A 23,634-nucleotide genomic window follows, 5' to 3' on the forward strand; every position below is an offset into this window, starting at 1 on the left:
TCACCATTGCAGGGGTGTTGGCAGATATGGCCAACACCATGAGGGAGACAGTGGCATACCACCTGGCCACTGACCCCAGCCTGAACAATGAACTGCCCTCCACGTCTGCCGGTGCTAGTATACAGGAGGTCCTGCCACAGGACCAACAGGCCACCAGCACCCCACCCTCTGCAGAAGGAGAACCACCCCACAAACGGTCCCTGCGATCCAGGCACAAGACAGAGAACATTGCCAAGACCCCCTCCAGGAAATAAGACTCTCCTGATTGTCACCCTTCTGTCCCACTATGTCACCCTGACCACCTTGAACTGCCATTGCTCCACTTCCTATGCCGCATTGAACAATGCATCTGTGATCCAAAGAGAATGTGTTATTACAACCTCTTTGACAAATAACATAGTGAATGTTCATTTGCACATACCAAAGTATGACAGTAGTTGGGCAGCAGTGAACATAGCAGAAGGCAGAATTTGGTACCCAGATCTGTGAAAAGGAAAGCCAAAGTGAACTGTCAGAGTCCATGCACAGAGGTAGTAAGGCAGTCTTATAAAGTGTCCCACAGTAGTCTGATAAGATGAGCAGTGCCAGTCTCTTACCTGTGTGCCACTGGAAGTACTGCATGATGATGTTGTTTCGGTTGTCAATATCTTCTTCTTCTGCCTCCTCTTCTTCACTGTCCACAGGCTCCACAGCTGCCACAAGACCAACATCAGGCCCATCCTCCTGCAGAAAAGGCACCTGGCGTTGCAAAGCCAGGTTGTGCAACATGCAGCATGCCACGATGATCTGGCACACCTTCTTCGGTGAGTAGTAGAGGGAGCCACCTGTTAGATGGAGGCACCAGAATCTGGCCTTCAGGAGGCTGTAAGTCCACTGTATAATCCTCCTAGTTCGCACATGTGCCTCATTGTAGCATTCCTCTTCCCTTGTCCTGGCATTCCTCACTGGGGTCAGTAGCCATGGCAGGTTGGGGTAACCAGAGTCACCTGCAAATGTCGAGGGATATCTGTTAGACACACACCAACCCTTAGGGACTACCCCATACCCAGACACCTACTCATACTGTGTGGGGGTCTTGGGCTCACCTATTAGCTATACACGGTGCCTCTGGAGTTGCCCCATCACATAAGGGATGCTGCTATTCCTCAAAATGTAAGCATCATGCAGCAGAGCCAGGATATGCGCATTCACATGAGAGATGTACGGGTCTGCCAAACACACCATCTGCACATCCATTGAATTGCAGCTTTTACGATTTCTGTACACCTGTTCATTCCTGCGGGGGAGGACAAATGCCACATGTGTACCATTAATGACACCAATGATGTTGGGGATATGCCCCAGGGCATAGAAATCAGCTTTCACTGTGGGCAAATCCTCCACCTGGGGGAAAACGATGTAGCTGCGCATGTGTTTCCGCAGGGCAGATAACACTCTGGACAACATGTTCAAGAACATTGGCTGAGACATCCCCGATGCCATGGCCATTGTTGTTTGAAAGGAACCACTGGCCAGGAAATGGAGCACTGACAGGACCTGCACTAGAGGGGGGATACCTGTGGATTGGTGGATAGCTGACATCAGGTCTGGCTCCAATTGGGCACACAGTTCCTGGATTGTGGCACGATCAAGTCTATTGGTGATAATGATGTGTCTGTTTTCCATTGTCGACAGGTCCACCAGGGGTCTGTACACCGGAGGATGATGCCATCTCATCATCTGCCCCAGCGGATGTGCCCTGTGGAGGAGAATGGTGAGCAGAGGGTCATGTACCACATAGGTTTGACAAGGGTGTTTTGCACTAATGTGATTTAATAGTTGTGTGGTACTGTCTGTCTGTATTCCTGCCCAAATGTGCTGTGACGCAGTTAGGTGCCCTGCCCCCACCTGAAATGGCAGCTGCCTGACCTGTAAGGAGGGACAAGGGGAAATGAGGTAACTGCGCTGGCGTTGTGCAGCGTCGCGGTAGCCAGTCGAAGACCGCCACGCAATTCAGCATTGGTTATCAGTGGGCCTTGTGGGTTCCAGGAGCCAATGACGATGTACGCCGGCGGTGACGGTACACGCTGCCGCGGACTTGACCACCATTTTCTAGCTGTTCACTCACTTGATACCTGACCTTCAACAGGAGAGGACCTACACTGCAAGTGCTGCTGTGACCATAGTCTGGAAGCAACAATGGCTCGAGTGTCTGGGGAAAGACACTTTCCCCAGACACTCTGGGGAAAGTGCCTTCACTTCTGAGGAGTTGGACAGACCAGTGGATGGGGTCCTCTCCCAGTACACGCTACTCTACGGTCCTCCAGGCAAACAGGTGAGTAAACTGTGAGCATGATGCATGGGACATGAATGTATGGAGTGGTCTAGATGGAAGATACATGTTGTGGGGGGGCTGAGGCCTGCATGTTCAGTGTATGTGTTTCAGGGCATGGGTGGGAACTGGTGGCCAATGAGTATGAGGAATCGGACAGGGGAGTAATTTCCAATCTTACTTTACCTCTAGGTCAGCGCCCACCAGAAGAAGGGTATTTGGTGTGCCATCGCCAAGGAAGTGCGGACCCTGGGGTCTATAATAGACGGAGCACCCACTGCCGCAAGAGATGGGAGGACCTGTGCCGCTGGAGCAAGAAGCCGGCGGAGGCCTAGCTGGGGATGGCCTCCCAACGTGGAAGAGGTGCCCGTCGCACCATGACCCCCCTGATGTTTCGGATCCTGGTGGTGGCATATCTGGAGTTGGATGGGCGCTTGAGGGCATCACAGCAACCACAAGGGGGTGAGTACAGTCTCATTCAGCTTACTCTGCACACTTTACGAGGTGTCTGGGTGGGGGATGTGGGCTGTGGGATCCCCTAGGACAGGGCGAACTTGGTAGGGTAGATCCCTTCTTTGGCAGCCCTTCTTTGGCAGCCTCTGTGGCACTCCAACCCCAATAGTGGTAGTGGCCATCTACAACTAGTCAGCCTCCTGTGGGTTCCAGGTGTGCAGCAAATGGGGTTAGGCATAGTCCCCCATGAGCAGGTGATTTTCCTAAGAACTGTTAGTGCATGGGCGCTAGTGCATAGGACTGCTCCCTGTGTGTTGTGTCCGCCAACGATAGTGGTGTTGCTGGCATTGACCATGTGTCTCCTCTGTCTTCCCCCCTCCTTTTTGTTTTGTTCCCCTGTCCTTGTGTGCATTAGCATCATCTGGCGGAGGAGCAGTGGCACCGGAGCAGGAGGGAGCTACAACCCACATGGCCCAGAAGGGTGAATGTACGGAGTCTGAAGGCACCAGTGGGACGGAGGGCAAGGGGAGCTCCACGACGGGGACAGGAGGGGACACCAGCGACAGCGACTCCTCCTCTGATGGGAGCTCCCTTGCAGTGGAGAACACCTCTATGCCCACCGCAACAACTGGTACAGCCGCCACCACCCCTACCAGCACCGCCCTCCCAGCAGCCCCTCAGCGTGTTTCCCTTGCCCACTCACCCAGGAGGGTGGGCATCTCCTTCACCCCAGGCCCCTCAGGCTCTGCCCCAGTCAGCCCTGCTGCCCTCAGTGAGGAGGCTATTGACCTCCTGAGATCCCTCACTGTTGGACAGTCAACCAGTTTGAATGGCATCCAGGGTGATGAGAGGCAGTTTCAGCAAACAAATGCATACCTGGAGGGCATTCATTCTGGCGTGGCGGCCCAACAGAGAGCATTTCATGCTCTGGCCTCAGCACTGATGGCAGCCATTGTCCCTGCGTCCAGCCTCCCCCCTCCAACCTCCACTACCCCTAACCAATCCCCTCAACTTCAGCCTATCCCAAGCACACCATCAGGCCAACATGCACACACATCAACACACAAAAGTGGCTCAGGCAAACATAATCACCACACATCCTACAGGCACTCACACAAGCACCATACCCATGCAGACACACCAACATCCAGTGCCTCCACCTCCTCCACATCCTCCACCTCCCTCCCAATCTCGTCTCCTCTCACACCTGCATGCACTACATCCTCAGCCACTACCTCCATCACCAGCACGCCCATCACCACACACCGCTCACGTGCAATCACCCCCCACTACCATTCACACGTCCCCTGTGTCCTCTCCCAGTGTGTTGGTAAGCCCTCCTGCCAAAGTACACAAACGCAGGCACACACCCACTCAACAGCCATCCACCTCACAACAGCCTCCAATCCATGCACCTTCACCCAAACTCAGCAAACGTACACCTCCTAAACCACTACCCCTTCCTCCACTCCCAAACCCCCTCCATCTTCCCGTCCCAATGTGTCTAAGAAACTTTTCCTGGCTACCATTGACCTCTTCCCTACACCTCCCCCTGTCCTTCCCCTAGGGCCAGGTTGTCTAGAGCCCTGACCAGCACCTCAGCCACCAAATCCTCATCCAGTGTGGTCCCTGCAAGTCCGGGAACATCGAAGGGGGCACCCATCAGGGCCGCCAGTGTGCCACCTAGTGAAGCCAAGGACCACCCTATTCCGCCACCTAGCAAGGTAAAGAAGGGGCCAGCATGCAGAAGAGAAAAGCCGTACCACCCACCCAGCCAGGCCTCATCCAGAACCAAAGAGGACAGTGCCACGGTCCCAGCAGCGACTTCCAAGGTGGGGAAGGGACACAAGAGCAAAGGGAAGTCACCTCAGGGCACGGAGCCTCCAGGTAAGGGACTAGTGTCCCTCCTTTCGCAAGACAGCCCAGCAACCTGTACCGCCGCAACAACCTCCACCTGCACCGCCATCTGCTCCACCACCTGCACGGCAGCTGCCTCAACTACAGTCACCCGCATCATCCCCAGTGGGCAGCCTTCCGAGGCCTGAGGAGACGGCCTGGTGTCTCCCTCCACAAGTGCAGACACCTGCACCACCGGCAGCATCTCCGCCACAGCCACCGCCACCTGCCCCGCGATGTGCCCATCCAGTGCCACTACAGCGGACATCAGCAGCATCCCCAGTGGGCAGCCGTCCGAGGCTGCAGGAGACGTCCTCGACCCTGCACACACTACATGAGGCACCACCACCAGCACTGGCACTACTAGCAGTTTGCAGCCTCAGTCGTCTCAAGGAGGAGTGTGGCTCTGCCTCCATGGAGTATCATGCTATCTGTTGCCGGTAAATCTCGTGGTTCAGACACCCATGTGAGGGAATGAGATATGCCACACCCCTGGTGCAGCATCACTCGGCACCAAGCCCCCTCCAGAACCAGTGGAGAACAGCATCCACTCACACAGTCCTTGGCAGGATGAAGCACTCTGGGCACCAAGCCCCCTCCAGAACCAGTGGAGAACAGCATCCACTCATGAGACTGTGGCTTTTCACTCCCCAGGACCAAGCAGTGGGCAACCCACCCACTTGAGAGACTTGAGAGACTGTGGCTTTGCACTCCCCAGGATCAAGCAGTGGGCAGTGAACCAACTTGAGTGACTTGAGAGACTGGCTTTGCAATCCCCAGGACCAAGCAGTGGGCTGTGCACCCACTTGAGAGACTTGAGAGACTGTGGCTTTGCACTCTCCAGGCCCAAGCAGTGGGCATCCCACCCACTTGAGAGACTGTGGCTTTGCACTACCCAGGACCAAGCAGTGGGAGGTGAACCCATTTGAGTGACTTGAGAGACTGTAGCTTTGCACTCCCAGTCCCAGGCAGTGGGCGTGGAGCCCCCTCAAGGAACAGTGGCGTTGTCCTATCATCCGGCTGAGATGCCCCCCTCCCCTTCCCCCTGTGGTGCCTGGGGTTTTTCGATCTGATGCCCCTGCAGTGTTCTCTCCGTTTTGAGGCAAGTGTCATGTGTGGGCTTCGCCCATGCTTTTTGGAACCACTGGTCCACGGACATTTAATGGGACAGTGTACGGACTTGTGTACTTGCTGTAAATATTTATATATACTGATGATTTAACGTTATCTTGGCCTATCTGATTGTTCAATTATTACACTCGTTAAACTCATTTTGTTTGGTCCTTGCATTCTTCCAGGGGGTGACGGGTGTATCTGTGATGTTATTGGATATGTGTGTATGCATGTTGTTGTGGGTGGGGTGTTGCGTGCCGCATGTGTGTGTCACTCTCTTTTTCCTCCCACCCTCCCCTGTGTACTAGGTGCAGTACGCACTGTTGTCGTCGACGCAGTCTTCGATGTTCCTGGTAGATGAGGAGGTAAACCAACATGGGCAGGACCTGTAACTCGGGCACCATGGCGTCCTGGTTCCTCGTTGGGTGTCGAGAGGTGAGTTGTTTCCCTTCCAATTCCTGTTTCCGCTGTGCTTTTGATGGCGTTGGTACCGCCCCGGAAAAGCTGGCAGATTGGTGCCTTGTAATAGTGTGGGCGGTACATTGTCTTCTGCCTTTCTGTTGGCGGTTACCGCCGTGGGGGTCGGAGTGTTAAGGTGGCCTATCTATGTTGGCGGTTTCCGCCATGGTCGTGATTCCATTTCTTTTACCGCTGGCCTGTTGGCGGTATTGCCGCCACTTTATCACCGACCGCCAGGGTGGTAATGAGGGCCTCAGTATATAAAGTGTTTGCCGCACTTTTGATTGATCACCATGACTCAATACGAACTCTATGAGGAGGATCTCAATGGATATCTGGATTGCCCTCTCTCCTTCCAGGAGAATCTAGTGGAGGCATTGGACAATAACGTCCAGCTCTGTGTCAATAAGGATTTGGCCAAGGCCCTAGGGCCCCTAACTTCCCATCTTAAGGGATTTGCACATCAACAAGGCTGACTTCCGCTGTTCAGCCCATCCCTCTAAAGGGAAAGCAAAAGCAAAAAGATGGCCTCATTCGGAGGTGTTTGAACAACTGTCCGCAGCAGTTTTGGAGGAGCATGGGTATAGCACTTGCCAATCTCAAGCTTGTTTGTCAGGCCGAAGTGCTTACCAGGGCTCCCAACGTAACACCTTCCACTGTTGCCGCAGAAATTGGCAATATCTGTCTTCAGACCAGTCCTTTTACCCTACCTGAGCTCGTGGGGGATGCCAACGCTTCTGTAGAGGATATGGCAGGGGACATCAGAGAGGCTCCCAGGAGTCAGGATATTCAGTTGAGAATTTTACCCATGTAAGAAGTGATTTTGGGGGGGGCAGGATTCAGTTGTTTGCACACAATTCGAAGCTCCTGACCCGGGATTCATGGGTTCTCGACTCCATTCTGGGATACAAGTCCTCACCTCCCCAGGAGCTGTATTTTTCCCTACAATATTAAAAGATAATGTCAGGGGACATCCTCTCCTTGCTCCAGAAAGACACCATTGGGGTCATTCTGACCCCGACAGCCCAGCGGTGCCCCGCAGGGCATTCTGACCGCGGCGGTAAAGCCGCGGTCAGACCGGCAACACTGGCGGTCTCCCGCCAGTGTACCGCCGCCCTTTTGAATCCTCCAAGGCGGCGCAGCTAGCTGCGCCGCCGAGGGGATTCCGACCCCCCCTACCGCCATCCAGTTCCCGGCGGTCCGCCCGCCGGGAACCGGATGGCGGTAAGGGGGGTCGCGGGGCCCCTGGGGGCCCCTGCAGTGCCCATGCCACTGGCATGGGCACTGCAGGGGCCCCCGTAAGAGGGCCCCTACGAGTATTTCACTGTCTGCTTGGCAGACAGTGAAATACGCGACGGGTGCAACAGCACCCGTCGCACCTTCCCACTCCGCCGGCTCGATTACGAGCCGGCATCCTCGTGGGAAGGGAGTTTTTCCCTGGGCTGGACGGGCGGTCTTTTGGTGACCACCCGCCAGCCCAGGGAAAAACTTAGAATACCCTCCGCGGTCTTTCGACCGCGGAGCGGTATTTCGGAGGGGGGAACTCTGGCGGGCGGCCTCCGCCGCCCGTCAGGGTCAGAATGACCCCCCATATGCCTTACCTCTCCTCACCCCAGAGGTTACATCAGCATCATCTTTTTGGTCAAAAAAAGAGGCAGGGGCTCCCGCCTGGTGCTAAATTTGAAGGAGTTAAATTCATGGATTGTATACAGGCATTTCAAGATGGAGGGAATTAACCTTATTCGAGCTCTGCTACAGGAAGGCGACTAGATGGTCCGTCTGGACCTAAAGGGCACATATATTTCTGTTCCTGTCTTTGCCACTCACAGGCAATTCCTTCAATTCTTCTGGCTCTGTCAAAGTTACGAGTACAATGTCCTTCCCTTCAGTCTTTCATCAGCCCCATAGTGTTTCACCAAACTGATAACACCTGTGGTAGAGGCCCTTCACACCAACAGCATCAGGTTAATCATGTACCTCGATGATAGAATTCTCATGGCTCAGGACTCTTAGACGGTATCCTTCCGATTGTGTTGGACAGTTCTGCTGCTTCAGGACCTGCTGTTTACGATCAATCAGCCAAAATCTTGTCTGATTCCTTCCCAACAGATGGAATTTTTGGGGGTTCCGGATAGATTCGGTATTGTACCAATTGAATCTCCCTTCTCAGAAGATTCAGAATATCAAGAGGGAACTGAGGTCTGCCCTGAATGACCAGACAATATACTTGAGGTCAATAGCTCTGATTGTGGGCCTATTAGCGCCATCCATTCAGGCCATATTCCTGAGTCCTTTTCATTACAGGGCCTTCAACGCCTCAAGATACAACACCTTCAAAAGGGGTTGACATATTCAAACCAGATTCCGCTCTCGCCTGAAGCCAGAATAGAAATGATTTGGTGGTTGACCCACATGGATGCCTGGAATGGCCGGGTGATTTTTGGCAGCACCCTAGGCATAATTCTGGAATTGGATGCCAGCAGGTAGCTGGGGAGCCAGATGCGTTCCCTTATCCACAGGGGGTCGCTGGTCGGAGTCCGAACTTTACCTTTGCATCAATTGTCTGGAGCTCCTGGCAGGTTCTTTTGCAGTCAAGAGTATTTCTCCCTCCCGGACGGACTGTTGCATTCTGCTGAGAATGGGCCTCTTATCAGTGGTATGCTATGTCAACAGACTGGGAGGTACAAAGTCTTGGACGCTCGTGGAAATAGCCAAGGATTTGTGGCACAGCTGCCTTCAGCGCTGGATTTCGGTCATAGCGGAGTATCTCCAGAGGGAGAAGAACTTGATGGTGGATTGGTACTCTCACCACCTACAGAATTCCAGCGATTGGAGGTTGCATCCGAAATTCTTCTTCAATCTCAATTGCAGATGGGGCCCCTGCTCTGTGGATCTTTGCTTCGTGGCTCAATTGTCAGATCCCTCTACTTTTCAGTTGACACCTGGACCCGGAGGCTCTGGTGACTGATGTGTTTCCTCAGGACTGGTCCTCCCATCAGGGGTATGCCTGTCCTCCATTCAACATGATTCTCCGAGTTCTCGCTCAGGTGAAGCGTCATAGAGCTGAAATCATTCTGGTAACTCTGCTTTGGAGGGCCCAGCCCTGGTTCCAAATGGTTCTGGAGGTGTCTTGCAACATTCCTCTCCTGATCCCGTCTCAACAGAATCTGTTGCTGGACCCAGAAGGCTTTCCACATCCCTTGATCTTGACGGATCAGCTAAGGTTGGTGGCATGGAGGGTTTCAGGAGTAGATGGAAACTGCAGGGCATTTTGCCTCACGTTTCCACCTACATCGACCACGCACAACATAGATGCTTCTGCATGGCGGAGATGGGTCAGCTGGTTTAAAAGAGGGGTGCAGATCCCTCTCAAGCGAATGTCTGTTTCGTAATACATTTTTAGTTTTCTTTGGGAGACTTGGGATTTGCATACAGGTCTGTGAACAACTACAAATCAGCCATTTCAGCAGGCCATGTACTAGTTAATGGCAAACCTATAGGTGAGGATCCTATTGTATGTAAACTAATGAGGGGCATTAGTTTCTGTAAACCTCCACAGTCTAAGTATTCCTCTTTGTGGAATGGGGACATAGTGCTCTGATTTTTTAATTCCTGGCCTGATAATAAATACCTGTCATGTAAGCAATTATCAGTCAAGCTGATGGTGTTGTTATGCCTGATTTCCTGCAAAAGGGTATGAGAAGTCCAGACCCTAGATCTCAGGGTTAGAAAATTCTTCCCAGAAGAAGTAAGTTTTTCAATTTCTAAAAGGCACAAAACCAAATTTAGGTTAGTCTCCTACCCATTTTTCCCTAATGATCACAAGCGTTGTGTGGTACTGTGTAATAAGGCTTATGAAGCTGCTACCAGCGAGGTTTAAGTGGATCCCGGTAGGCAATTGCTCATCGCTCTGCAGAAGCCTTTCAGACCGGTATCTTCAGCTACTTTAGCTAGATAGATGCGCTGGTTGCTTTTAGAAGCAGTCATTGATGTCTCTGTGTTTGGAGCTCATTCTGCGCGAGGAGCCATGACTTCGAAATCCTTCACTTTGGGTTCTCGCTTTGAGGACATTATGAAGGCAACAGACTGGCCATCTGAATCTACTTTTAAATCATTTTATTGCAAGCCAATTGTGGATGTGGTGTCAGTAGTAGCAGCGCAGCTTTGAACAAGCATAATCACAGCCCCCGGTCCTGACATAGAATAAACATTTTCTAGCTGTAACAACAAGAATTTTCAATTCTATTAAGGTCACAAAGGTGAAGATTATCCCACCTTGAGTACAGTTTACTATGTAAGGTATAAGTATGTTTTCTCTGCTATTTACAAAAAAGTTTTGTGGATTATATGAACTGTTTTCCCCACCCATTTTGCTTTGGTTTATTAAGTTATGGGTGTGGTTTTAATGCTCCTATTCCTTTAACTTTAGGAAAAGAGCAAAAGCAGACTTGAAGCATCGTTCACGTTCGTAAGTTGGGTTGTACCTATTGTTTTCCACTCTAGTGATCACATTGTGGGACACTGAGTTTGCATAGCTTCCTTTCAAGACTGGTGAGGATCCCATCTCCATGACCGGAAAGGACACTGTTTTCCTTGATTACACAATGTGTTATCGTGAGTTGTGTTTTCTTATGTCAGCCCATTTGCAAAGAGAGAGGAGTTAAAATGGTGGCAGTAATTCTCAAAGGGTTGTATGGTTGGTGATTGGACCATGTAATATGTGGACTTGAGTTCATAGGGGATGTATTTTTTTCTCAAGTTTAATTTGATTGGTTGCTGTTAAATTACAGTACAGAAAGAAAAGCATAATCCTCGTCTCCTTGTCCTTAATAGAATATTTTTTTTTTGTTGCAACAGCTAGAAAATGTTATATTTCCCAGATGACAAATCAATGTGGAGTGAAATTCTCTCATTGCACTCAGCTGATGAGAAAAAAGGGATCCCAAACAAAAATTTAGAAAGGTGTCAGAAGGGCAGTTCAAGAAGGCTGTGCCGCTTAGTATTGGACAGTAAGCGTTTGACTTTTAAATGATGCTCTTTTGACAAATCGCACATAGTGCAGAGGAAGAAAAAGTGAGCTCTATCGTCGATAGAAAAAGGGACTAAAGTATGACTGATTACTACAATGATCATGCCAGCATGAGGGAAAGAGGCATGCAACAAGCCCAAGTGCCTGTGGCCATTTTGTGTTATTGGACACAATGAAAAACAAAAAAAAGATGCAGTATCTATAGAAAATATAGTGCTGCAAGGGATTGGGAGGAAACATATGGAAAACTACAGAGATCTTCAGTGGTCATTTTAAACAGCTGGGAGGAAACTTATTGCAGAATAATGATTGCGTGAGGTTTTAAATGTTGTAAGTACTAATAGTCGTCCAACCAGTGAAAGTAAAAACACTGACTTGGTTCTTACTGAGCAGAAATTAATGGTAACATGAAATTTGGTGAAGAATGCCTCTCACATTATTATTAATTCTTTGCAGCAGGGGAAACTTGTCAGATTGTTAAACAGTATAACCTGATTTGGAGTGCTTCCATGAGTACATTCCAATATCACCCATAACTGAAATGGTGCAGGACATATTACAGGTGGCTGGTTAAAAAGGCAATAGAACAATTTGGGTGGACATGTTTTGCTTTCAGGTTCCAAATGGGAAAGTAATATAAGTATAATAAGGTAACATGCAGATTGTTATACTCCCTAACTTTTTCTTGAAGAACCCAGGTGAACCTACAATTAAGTGGGAAAAAGGTCTTCAATTATGCAAGGATACATGGGATAAATGTGAGTGCTGAGACAAAGTTAGCACTACTAATGCATACTCTGGGGCTGAGGGACAACATCTAGCAGAGAATCCTGCAGACATGGGACAGGGAGATGCCCACGATCTCAATGGATATGAGATTGACATTAAAAAAATGTATCTGCATTATTTACCCCACACAAGCTTTTTTTAAGCAAAATCACTTCAGAAGACATGTACAGAAGGCAGATAAACCATTAAGGAGTATGTAACAGTGGTAATAAAGTTTGCAGCATCATCCAAATTTGGAGTATCACTAGCTGAACAAATCAGAGATCAATTTTTATTACACAGTAAGGGCGACAGAATAAATGGATGAAGGGTGAAATGCCGCTGGAGGATGTTCTAGCTACAATAAAGAGAATACAACACATGATGAGTTGTGCCGAGGAATTGAAAAGAGAGACTACAATGAAGGAGATGGTAAAAGCAGTGGAAGTTAAACCGCAAAATAAAGACATGAGAGATATGGGAAGATTTAAAGGTAAATACTTCCATTGTGGCCAGGTTGACCACATGGTCAACAACAGCAATTGCTTCATGCATAAGACCACATGTAACCAACATATGAGTAAAGAACACTTTTCAAGTTGTTGTTGCAGTTCTGAAAAACGGCTAAAATAAAATCAAACACCTAATGAAAGAAGTGAGGTGAAGGAAGTTATGGTCAAAGTGGTGTTACAGGTAATGAATCAAAATTGGAGAGGAAAGAACAAGAAAATCTACAAGTGGAAGAGAAGACTATGATCTACCCAGAAGACAAAGTTAAAGTGAGTGATGTGAAAATACGAATACTATTCGACTCATGTTCCGAGGGGTCTGAACAGAGAAATTGTGGTAGACAAATACCTCTTACCCAACATTTCTGATATGATGGTGACATTGTGGGGAGCAAGATTTTTCATCTCTCTTGATCTTGCCTCCATAGCATCAAATTCGATTGCATCCCTCACCACAAGAACTTCCTTCCTTCATAATTCCTATTGGAAAGGTCAAATTTCTGAGAATGTCATTTGTGGTGGTAATTGCAGCTTCTGTCTTCCAGAGGGTTATGAATTCTATGATAGGCACCATGGAACGAGTTTGTTGTTTCCAGGATGATTGTGCTGATGTATGGGAAAACATGAGAAGAACGTAATAAAAGGATTATGACAGTCTTGTAAAATTTCAAGGCTGTGGGGCTTACCCTGGACTTGGAGAAATGTAGATTTGGAAAAAATGAAATTCATTATTTAGGACAGACATTGAGAAGCCAAGGAGTTAAGCCTAAGGAAGATTTACTAAACACAGTTTGTAATTCGAGTTCTCCTAGACTTAAACAAGAGGTGGTATAATTCCTGGGTTTAGTGGAATTTTATAGAAACTTCACAAATAATTTCTCAAATAAAACCCAGGAGATGCACAAATTATGCAAAAAAGCAAGAAAATTTGCGTGGAGTACTGAAAGTCAGTGGGAATTTGAATGTGTGAACAAGATTTACAACAAGCACACAATCTTAAGGCGTTTGTTGCAGGCAGGCCCACAGAGGTGGTTATGAATGCAAGTGATAAAGGATTGGGTGCTGTGCTAATACAAACAGTGGACGAAACTGAGAACAGCATTGCATGTGTGCCCAGGACTTTGAGAGGAGCAGAATGTACTTATTCTGTAACTAAATGTGAAGACTTATCAGTGTGTTGGGCCATTGAGAAGTTCAGGCCTTTTCTCTGGGGCATAGGGTTCATGGTGGAAGCAGATCATAAGCTTCTAAAGGGAATATTTATGAAAAAGGGTTGGGCAGTGTGTCAGCAAGAAGACGCAAAATTAATTAAAGGAATTCACATTTGCAGTGGAGTACATCCCTGGGGTGCAAAGTTATATTGCTGACTGCTTGTCTCGCCTGGTTCCAGTGAGTAAGAAGTTGGAGGAACTCTCAGAGGACGTGGAGTGGTCAGATGAAAGAGTCTGTGCTATAACTGAAAGGGCTATCTCAGAAGAGGAGTGGAAATATGAGGTAAAAGTAGATGAAGTTCTGCGAACTGTAGCTTCGTTCATTCAAAAGGGCTGGACAGTAAATAAAGATCTCATTGTTTTGGTTCAGCTATTCTGGATGATTACGGAAGAGTTAGCAAGTTGAGATGATTTGATTTTCAGAGAGGATCATTTGGTGGTTCCTGGTAAAGTGAGAGGCAGGATCATTGACATGGCACACAAAGGACATTTTGGGATAGTTAAAATTAAGATGAGAATAAGGACTGACTTTTGGTGGGTAGGTATGGATTTGGATCTGTTATTTATGTGTATTTCTTGTATTGCAACATATTACACCACAGAACGACAATGAGGATGGGATAATTAATCCATGTTGATCCCAGCTAACCCACATTAGGCTACGGAGTGATTACATAAGTACTACAGATCTCAGAATCTGTCAGACCCCTGCTAGTGGAGGCTTAGTGGTGCGTATGGCTGGGTAGAGGTGTGGTGGTTGTTTGTAGGGCTGGGCTGTGGTGTATGCAGCAGTAACTAACTAGCTAGAAGGTGGATACTGGTGCAGCTTGTGTGCCTCTCAGAGTTATATATATATATATAAATATGTATATATATATATATATATATATCTATATGTACACACACACACACACACATATATATTTATTTATATATATATATATATATATATATAACCTAGTGGTGGCTGCCACTAGGTAGTTATAGTTAGGACCTAGCTTCTATAGAAAAAGCATTTTTTGATTTGCCTATATCTTTAGCACCGATTGATAAATCTTCAAGTAATTTTTCCAAAAACTTTTACACTCACTTCAGCTGCTGTCTGTAAAGGGGGGTCCCAAAACGAGTTTTCCCCATTAATTTTCCCATAGGGATTTTGAACAGCGATAGCGCCGAAACCACTTGACAGAATTACATCAAATTTGACAGAAAGGTAGCTCTTAGTCCAGAAAGAGGCATTTTGTTATTTGGTGTAAATCTGTTCAGTAGTTTTATAGAAATTAACCTCTTAAGTGCGGGTGTCGGCCACTGGCCGACGCCCACACTACCTCCCTGGTGCGGGTCACGACCAGTGGCCGACACCAGGGAGGGGGTTAATAAAACGCACCCGAGGATTTAGATATTTTTTTTTTTATCCCTGGGAGACACGGAAGCTCTTCCGTGTCTCCCCCCGCCCCCACCCGCCCCTTTGTGATGCGCTGACGTTACAATGTTGATTTCCGCATCGGAGCAGGAAGCAGCCTTGCAGCCGCTTCCTGCTCCGATGGGAAAAACGGCCACAAACGGCCTTCCCCAGTTTCAGGAAGGCCTCGTAAGAAAGGGGAGAGTCTCCCCTTTCTTACGAGGCCTTCTGAAAGTGTTTCCTGGCCCCCGACCGCAGCACAACTGCGATCAGGGGCCAGGAAACACCACTAGACACCAGGGATTTCACTTGGGGGGGTCGGCCCCCTCGGAAAACGGTCCGCCTCCTCCAGGGACATATTTAAAAAAAAAAAAAAAGATAGGTGCCCCCAGGGGCAAATTTTTATTTATTTTTTTAAAAATTAAAAAATTAAAAAAAATGGACAGGGGGTCGCCCGTGGGCAGGGCGACCCCCTGTGGGGGCAATATTTTTTTTAGTTGTTGAAGGGTTTCCCTGGGGGCCATTTTGGCCCCCAAGGAAACCATACAACAACTAAAATAAAATAGATCTCTCTCTATATATATATATATATATATATATATGTATAGATCTATATATATAGATATATCTGTGTAGATATATCTATGTACATGGAGATATCTATAGATAGATCTATAGATATAGATATATATATATATATATACATCTATATCTATAGATCTATCTATAGATATATCTATGTAGATAGATATATATATAGAGATAGATCTCTCTCTCAATATATATATAGATATATATATATATATCACTTTTGTCAATATGTGTGTGGTTTCCCTGGGGGCTGCGATCGGCCCCCAGGAAAACCAGACCCACATATAAAAGTGATATATATATATATATATATATAAATATATATTTATATATATATATAAATATTTATATATAGATTTGTCTTGCAGTTGCAGCTTGCGTCTTCAAAGCAATGCACATACTTCAACTGACGCTTTTCAACTGTAGCTTTTAGGCAGCAATAAAAAAAGTCAAGTAAGTATTGTGATTATGTTTCTGCTGCAAAAGGGTCAGACTTGTTTAATGGCAGTGTTTGTGCCATAAAGAAGCGCAGAAGGTTTATATGCCTACTGCAAAGAGCAAATCTGTATTTTATGTAAATAGCTGAGTACATTAGTAAAGTCAGCCATTACCTGCGCTATAATACAAATGAAATGTATGTGGGGGGTGGAGGGCGGCTATGGAGAGATGAAGGGCACTTTTGCTGGGTGGTAATGAGGGAATCCGAGGAGGAGGGAGTGGGAGCACCAATAATGATCGTTGGACTGGGCGCAGGAGGTGCTAAAGACTGTGACGAATGGTATGTGACAAGGTGTTTTTTGAGTGTCTTGAAAGAACGTGCTGATTGAGGGAAGAAGCGCAGGTAAGATGGCCTCTACTGTTGCACGTATCTCACACACACCATCGATATTGTGACTGTCTACGTAGGCTAGTGTTTTAGAGCAACAGTTTAGCCAATAGCAGAGATGGCATCTTGATGGATGACTGCTGCCGTCACTCGGGTTATAGAGGACAGCTCTGACATAGGATCAGAGACTGAGACATCAGATACTGAGACAGCATCTGAGGGATAGGACAATGGCGCAGACTCTGGGAGTGATTTTTCAGTCGGAGGAGTCCCATTCGATAACTCCTCTTCCAGTACATTATGAGAGAGGTGATGAGGACAGTCCTGCTGTCCCTTCGCAAGCAGTCTGTGCAACTCGGTAATAGTGGGTTAGCCCAACCCAGAGAGCAGGTGAATGCGGCGGCAAGCAGAGAGAGAGAGAGAGTGCTGTCTTGGGAGCTCCCCAATTTAGTTCAGCCCCAAATTCCACCGCCCAAATCGTATTGTGGAGACATCAAAATTATCTATCGCAAAACAAACTGGTTTTGTAAGGCAGGCACCTGTGTTTTTGGTCCTGGGTTCGGCAGCCATATAGAGAAACACACTAAACCCAAACATTTCTGGAAACTAGACATTCGGGGGAGTCCACAGAGGTGTGACTTGTGTGGATTCCCCAAAGTTTTCTTACCCAGAATACCCTGCAAAGCTGAAATGTTGAATAAAAACTCTATTTTTCTCGCATTTTTGTCACACAAACTACAGGAATATGCTGGGATCCACAAAATTCCTACCACCCAGTGATTCCTCACCTGTCCTGATAAAAACACTACCCCACTTGAGTGCCTACACCTAGTGCCTGCATCAGGAATAGATCACCCCAGGGTCAACAGCTGCCTCATGTAAGGACCAACATTGACCATTGTGTGATCTATTCCTGTTGCGGGCACCAGGCCTACCCACACAAGTGAGGTACCATTTTTATCGGGAGACTTGGGGGAATGCTGGGTGGGAGGAAATGTGTGGCTCCTCTCAGATTCCAGAACTTTCTGTCACCTAAATGAGAGGAAAAAGTGTTTTTTTGGCCAAATTTTGATGTTTGCAAAGTATTCTGGGTAACAGAACCTGGTCAGAGCCCCACAAGTCATCCCATCTTGGATTCCCCTGGGTTTCTAGTTTTCAAAAATGCGCTGGTTTGCTAGGTTTCCCCAGGTGCCGGCTGAGCTAGAGGCCAAAATCCACAGGTAGGCACTGTTTTCTATGAAAAAATGTGATGTGTACATGTTGTGTTTTGGGGCATTTCCTGTCGCAGGCGCTATGCCTACCCACACAAGTGAGGTATCATTTTTATCGGGAGACTTGGGGGAACGCTGGGTGGAAGGAAATTTGTGGCTCCTCTCAGATTCCAGAACTTTCTGTCACCGAAATGTGAGGAAAATGTGTTATTTTAGCCACATTTTGAGGTTTGCAAAGGATTCTGGGTAACAGAACCTGGTCAGAGCCCCACAAGTCACCCCATCTTGGATTCCCGTAGGTCTCTAGTTTTAAAAAATGCACAGGTTTGGTAGGTTTCCCTAGGTGCCAGTTGAGCTAGAGGCCAAAATCTACAGGTAGGCACTTTGCAAAAAACAGCTCTGTTTTCTGTAAAAAAATGGGATGTGTCCACGTTGTGTTTTGGGGCATTTCTTGTCGCGGGCGCTAGGCCTACCCACACAAGTGAGGTTTAATTTTTATCGGGAGACTTGGGGGAACGCTGGCTGGAAGGAAAATTGTGGCTCTTCTCAGATTCCAGAACTTTCTGTCACCGAAATGTGAGGAAAACGTGTTTTTTTAGCCACATTTTGAGGTTTGCAAAGGATTCTGGGTAACAGAACCTGGTCAGAGCCCCACAAGTCACCCCATCTTGGATTCCCCTAGGTCTCTAGTTTTCAAAAATACACAGGTTTGGTAGGTTTCCCTAGGTGCCAGCTGAGCTAGAGGCCAAAATCTACAGGTAGGCACTTTGCAAAAAACAGCTCTGTTTTCTGTCAAAAAATGGGATGTGTCCACGTTGTGTTTTGGGGCATTTCCTGTCGCTGGCGCTAGGCCTACCCACACAAGTGAGGTATCATTTTTATCGGGAGACTTGGGGGAACATAGAATAGCAATACAAGTTTTATTGCCCCTTATCTTTCTCTACATTTTTTCCTTCCAAATATAAGAGAGTGTGTAAAAAAGACGTCTATTTGAGAAATGCCCTGCAATTCACATGCTAGTATGGGCACCCCGGAATTCAGAGATGTGCAAATAACCACTGCTCCTCAAAACCTTATCTTGAGCCCATTTTGGAAATGCAAAGGTTTTCTTGATACCTATTTTTCACTCTTCATATTTCAGCAAATGAATTGCTGTACACCCAGTATAGAATGAAAACCAACTGCAGGGTGCAGCTCATTTATTAGCTCTGGGTACCTAGGGTTCTTGATGAACCTACAAGCCCTTTATATCCCCGCAACCAGAAGAGTCCAGCAGACATAACAGTATATTGCTTTCATAAATTTGACATTGCAGGAAAAAGTTACAGAGTAAAACATAAAGAAAAATGGCTGTTGTTTTCAGCTCAATTTCGTTTTTTTTTTTATTTCAGCTGGTATTTTCTGTAGGAAAACCTTGTAGGATCTACACAAATGACCCCTTGCTGAATTCAGAATATTGTCTAGTTTTCAGAAATGTTTAGCTTTCCGGGATCCAGCATTGGTTTGACACCCATTCCTGTCACTAACTGGAAGGAGGCTGAAAGCACCAAAAATAGTAAAAATGGGGTATGTCCCAGTAAAATGCCAAATTTGTGTTGAAAAATTTGGTTTTCTGATTCAAGTCTGCCCGTTCCTGAAAGGTGGGAAGATGGTGATTTTAGCACCAGAAACCCTTTGTTGATGCCATTTTCAGGGGAAAAAACACAAGCCTTCTTCAGCAGCCTTTTTTTCCATTTGTTTTGGAAAAAACAACATTTTCACTGTATTTTGGCTAATTTCTTGGTCTCCTCCAGGGGAAACCACAAACTCTGGGTACCATTAGAATCCCTAGGATGTTGGAAAAAAAGGACGCAAATTTGGCGTGGATAGCTTATGTGGACAAAAAGTTATGAAGGCCTAAGCGCAAACTACCCCAAATAGCCAAAAAAGGGCTCAGCACTGGGGGGGGGGAAACAGCCCAGCAGCTAAGGGGTTAACTAATTCCAAATTTATATATAAACGGACATAAAGGATTTGCCACCCCTTCCAATTTCTGCTGAGATATGTTTGGCTACCAACACTTCAACAAGGCAACCAAGTGTAAAAGAAAACAAATGTGGCCACGGTAGAGTCACCCTGACCCTTTAGCTCTGGTGCTACCCCAGCAGAGCAAAAAAAGCATTTTTTTGTATTTATTTTTCATCGTGATTCACAGTAGATCTGGGGAAAATGATGCACTTCATCATCTAAAGGCCCTGGGTGGGCCAAGTCGTTACTTTTAATGTGGGGGCTGCCTGCCTCCCTTGCAGCCCGAGGGACTGCCACCTCCTCAGGGCTCAAAACATTATGGCACTTATTATGACATTGGCAGTAACTGCCACCTATCACCACGTTGACTGCCGCCAACATACCGCTGCGGTGGCAAATATCCGTTCGCCATATAATTACACACACACCAAACTGACAGAATACTGCCGCATACACAGATCTGCCAGTCTAAAGGTCAGTGGTAAAGTGTCGGTACGAACACCCATACTGTTACGCCAACAAAACAACTCCCACCACATTATGACCCACGAATCACCACAGCGGACATTCAATGGCGGTAAACCATTGGCGGTACACACCAGCGCACTCAGAATGTCTACCCAAATACAAAACAACACAATATTGGCCTAAACAAAAAAACACACACCTGACATCCATACACACACCACACCCACCCACCCATAGCACTAAAACACACACACACACATTACACACAACCCTTTACGAATACCAATAAGCGCCACAAGACTAACACGAAGACCACTGAGACAACTACACACACACACCACAAATACCCATCCATCCGTCATGCACCCCACATCCCATACCCCACCACAACACTTAACACCCTCTGCACAACACACACCACACAACACCCATGTCCACACAAAGGCACCTCTGTTTCACTGATGAGGAGTTGCAGGTCATGGTCGAGGAAATAGTCAGGGTAGAGCCACAGATGTTTGGAGCACAGATACAGCAAATATCCATTGCCAGGAAGATGGAGTTATGGTGAAGAATCGTGGACAGGGTGAACGCTGCGGGACAGCATCCAAAAACAAGGGACGACATCAGGAAGAGGTGGAATGACCTACGGGGGAAGGTACATTCCGTGGCAGCAAGGCACCAGCTCCCCATCCAGAGGACTGGCAGTGCACCCCCACCTCCTCCCCCACAGCTCACAGCATGGGAGGAGCAAGTCTTGGCAATACTGCATCCTGAGGGGCTCATTGGAGTAGCCGGAGGACTGGACACTGGTGAGTCAATATATACTACTTATAACCCCCTAAACCTGCATGCCATCTCACCCCCTTACCCTCACTCCCATCACTCCACTCCATCCAACACACTGCACCTACACATCTGACTAACCCCAATGCCAAGCCCTGCATGCTATACCAATGCATGGACAGCCCTCCCAGCCCTGCATGGACACCCATCACCAAAGCATGCACAGCATGGAGAACTAACAAGCACACAGTCCATCACCATACACAAACCAAGGTGGCAGGGCAACAGCAACAATAGAGGAGAATCAAAACATGTACAATATGTCACAGACATGAAGTATAATGCATCACTTATATTTCCACAGGCGCCCCAGCTAATCTCAGTGGCAGGGAGGTGCCACGACTAACCAGTCCCTCAACAGAAGGTCCCCCTCAGTGATGACAGTAACTCTGGACTTCAGGATCTGGGTGAACTGCCTGGCCCATCAGGGACCACTGGTCAGTTGGCCACCCCAGCCCACTCACAATCAACTACAAAGCCTCCCCCATCAGCATCCAACACCACAGCACCCCCCCAACGTCCCCACACCTCTGTCCCCAGGTCACGTCAATCAGCAGTGTGCCCACCTGTACACGGACCCCAGTCCACAACTCTCACCCAAGACAATCAGGGACCTGGGGTCAGTGGCAGTGGGCACACCATTCAGGGGACAGAGGCACAGGGGAACAGGGACACTGGGAGGACCGCTGTGCGCCAGGGGGAGGACTGGCCCAAGGAACCGACTCTCCAGGAGGCACTCACTAATGCCCTGGGGGCCTACCAACAATCCCAGTACAAGATGGGACAGATCCTTACCAACATGCAGGAGAACAAGCCGCGGCAGGAGGTACACCATCAGATCAGAGAGGATTTGCAGGCCCTCAACACCACCATGGTCTCCATAGCAGGGGTGCTGGCAGATATGGCCAACATCATGAGGGAATGGACAGCACACCAGCGGGCCCCTACCACTAGCCAGTCTACTGACCAGCCCACCACTTCTGCTGCAGCTAGTGGGCAGGAGGCCCTGCCACAGGACCCATAGGCCACCAGCATCTCTCCTCCTGCAGAAGGTGAACCACCCCGCAAACGTTCCCTGTGACCCAAACAGAACCCAGAGACACTTGCCAAGACCAAGACCACCGCCAGAAAATGAGACCCTCCTGAATGTCCCCCTTGTGTCCCACCTTGTCACCTTCTCCACTTTGAACTACCTTTGCTCCCCTTCCTATGGCCCCTTGGACACTGGACCTGTGCTACAAACAGACTGGAACAATACCCTGGACTTTCCTCAACCATCACCCCATTCCATTGCACTTTTCCATCAATTATTTGCACTACAATAAACACCCTTGCACACAACCTAAGTGAAAATGTTTTATGTGCATATATGGATACAGTCACATCATGTGCAAATGATCCGAGCCTGTGATAGCATACATTTTATGAACTGTACCTGTCTGTAGCCTTCACATCAGTACACTGTTGTCATATCTCCAACATCTGCAACATGAGAAGCCATAGGTGACAGTAAGTGGAGATGCAAAGGAAGTAAATGCCATCCTGCTACAGCCACACAGAAAACATAAATAATCAGAGGAATGGTCAGTTCACTGTCTCACCTGTGAATCCTTGGAAGTATTGCCGTATAAGTGATGTTCTGTTTTCCACATCCTCATCCTCTGCCTCCTCATCCTCACTGTCCTCAGGGTCCACTACTGCCACAGGGGCATTTCCGGTCTCATCCTCCTGCAGATAAGGCACATGTCTTCTGAGGGCCAGGTTGTGCACATGCAGCATGCCACTACTATCTGGCAGACCAATTTGGGTGAGTAGCACAGGGATCCACCTGTCAGATGGAGGCATCAGAACCTGCCCATCAGGAGGCCGAAGGTCCTCTCAATAACTCTCATGGTTCACCCATGTGCATTATTATAATGATTCTCAGCCCCTGTGCTGTCATTCCTCACAGCGGTCAGGAGCCGCAATAGGTTTGGGTAGCCAGAGTCACCTGCAAGTATTGAGGGACAAACTTTTGCCTTATAGAATGGTATGGGGTCAACACTAGAAGGCATACACTGACAGACCTTGCGGTGGAGTCAGGCTCACCAATTAGCCACACCCTGTGCCTCTGTAGTTGTGCCATCACATTTGGGATGCTGCTATTCCTCAGGATGAAGGCTCATGCACTGACCCAGGATACTTGGCAGTGACGTGGGAGATGTACTGGTCAGCCAGGCACACCATTTGCACATTGAGTGAGTGGAAACTCTTCCGATTCGTGAACACTTGTTCATTCTGGCGGGGGTGGGACAAACGCAACATGTGTACCATCAATCGCCCCAATAATGTTGGGTATATGTCCCATTGCATAGAATCCTGCCTTCACAGTGGCCAAATCTTCCACCTGGGGGAAAGCAATGTAGCTGCACATGTGTCTGATCAAGGAAGACAAAACCCTTGCCAGCACGATTGAAAACATTGGCTGTGACATTCCTGCTGCAAAGCCCACTGTCACTTGAAAAGAACCAGTTTCCAGGAAATGGACCTCTGATAGA

This window comes from Pleurodeles waltl, chromosome 1_2, assembly GCF_031143425.1.
Source record: "Pleurodeles waltl isolate 20211129_DDA chromosome 1_2, aPleWal1.hap1.20221129, whole genome shotgun sequence".
NCBI classification, from domain to species: Eukaryota; Metazoa; Chordata; class Amphibia; order Caudata; family Salamandridae; genus Pleurodeles; species Pleurodeles waltl.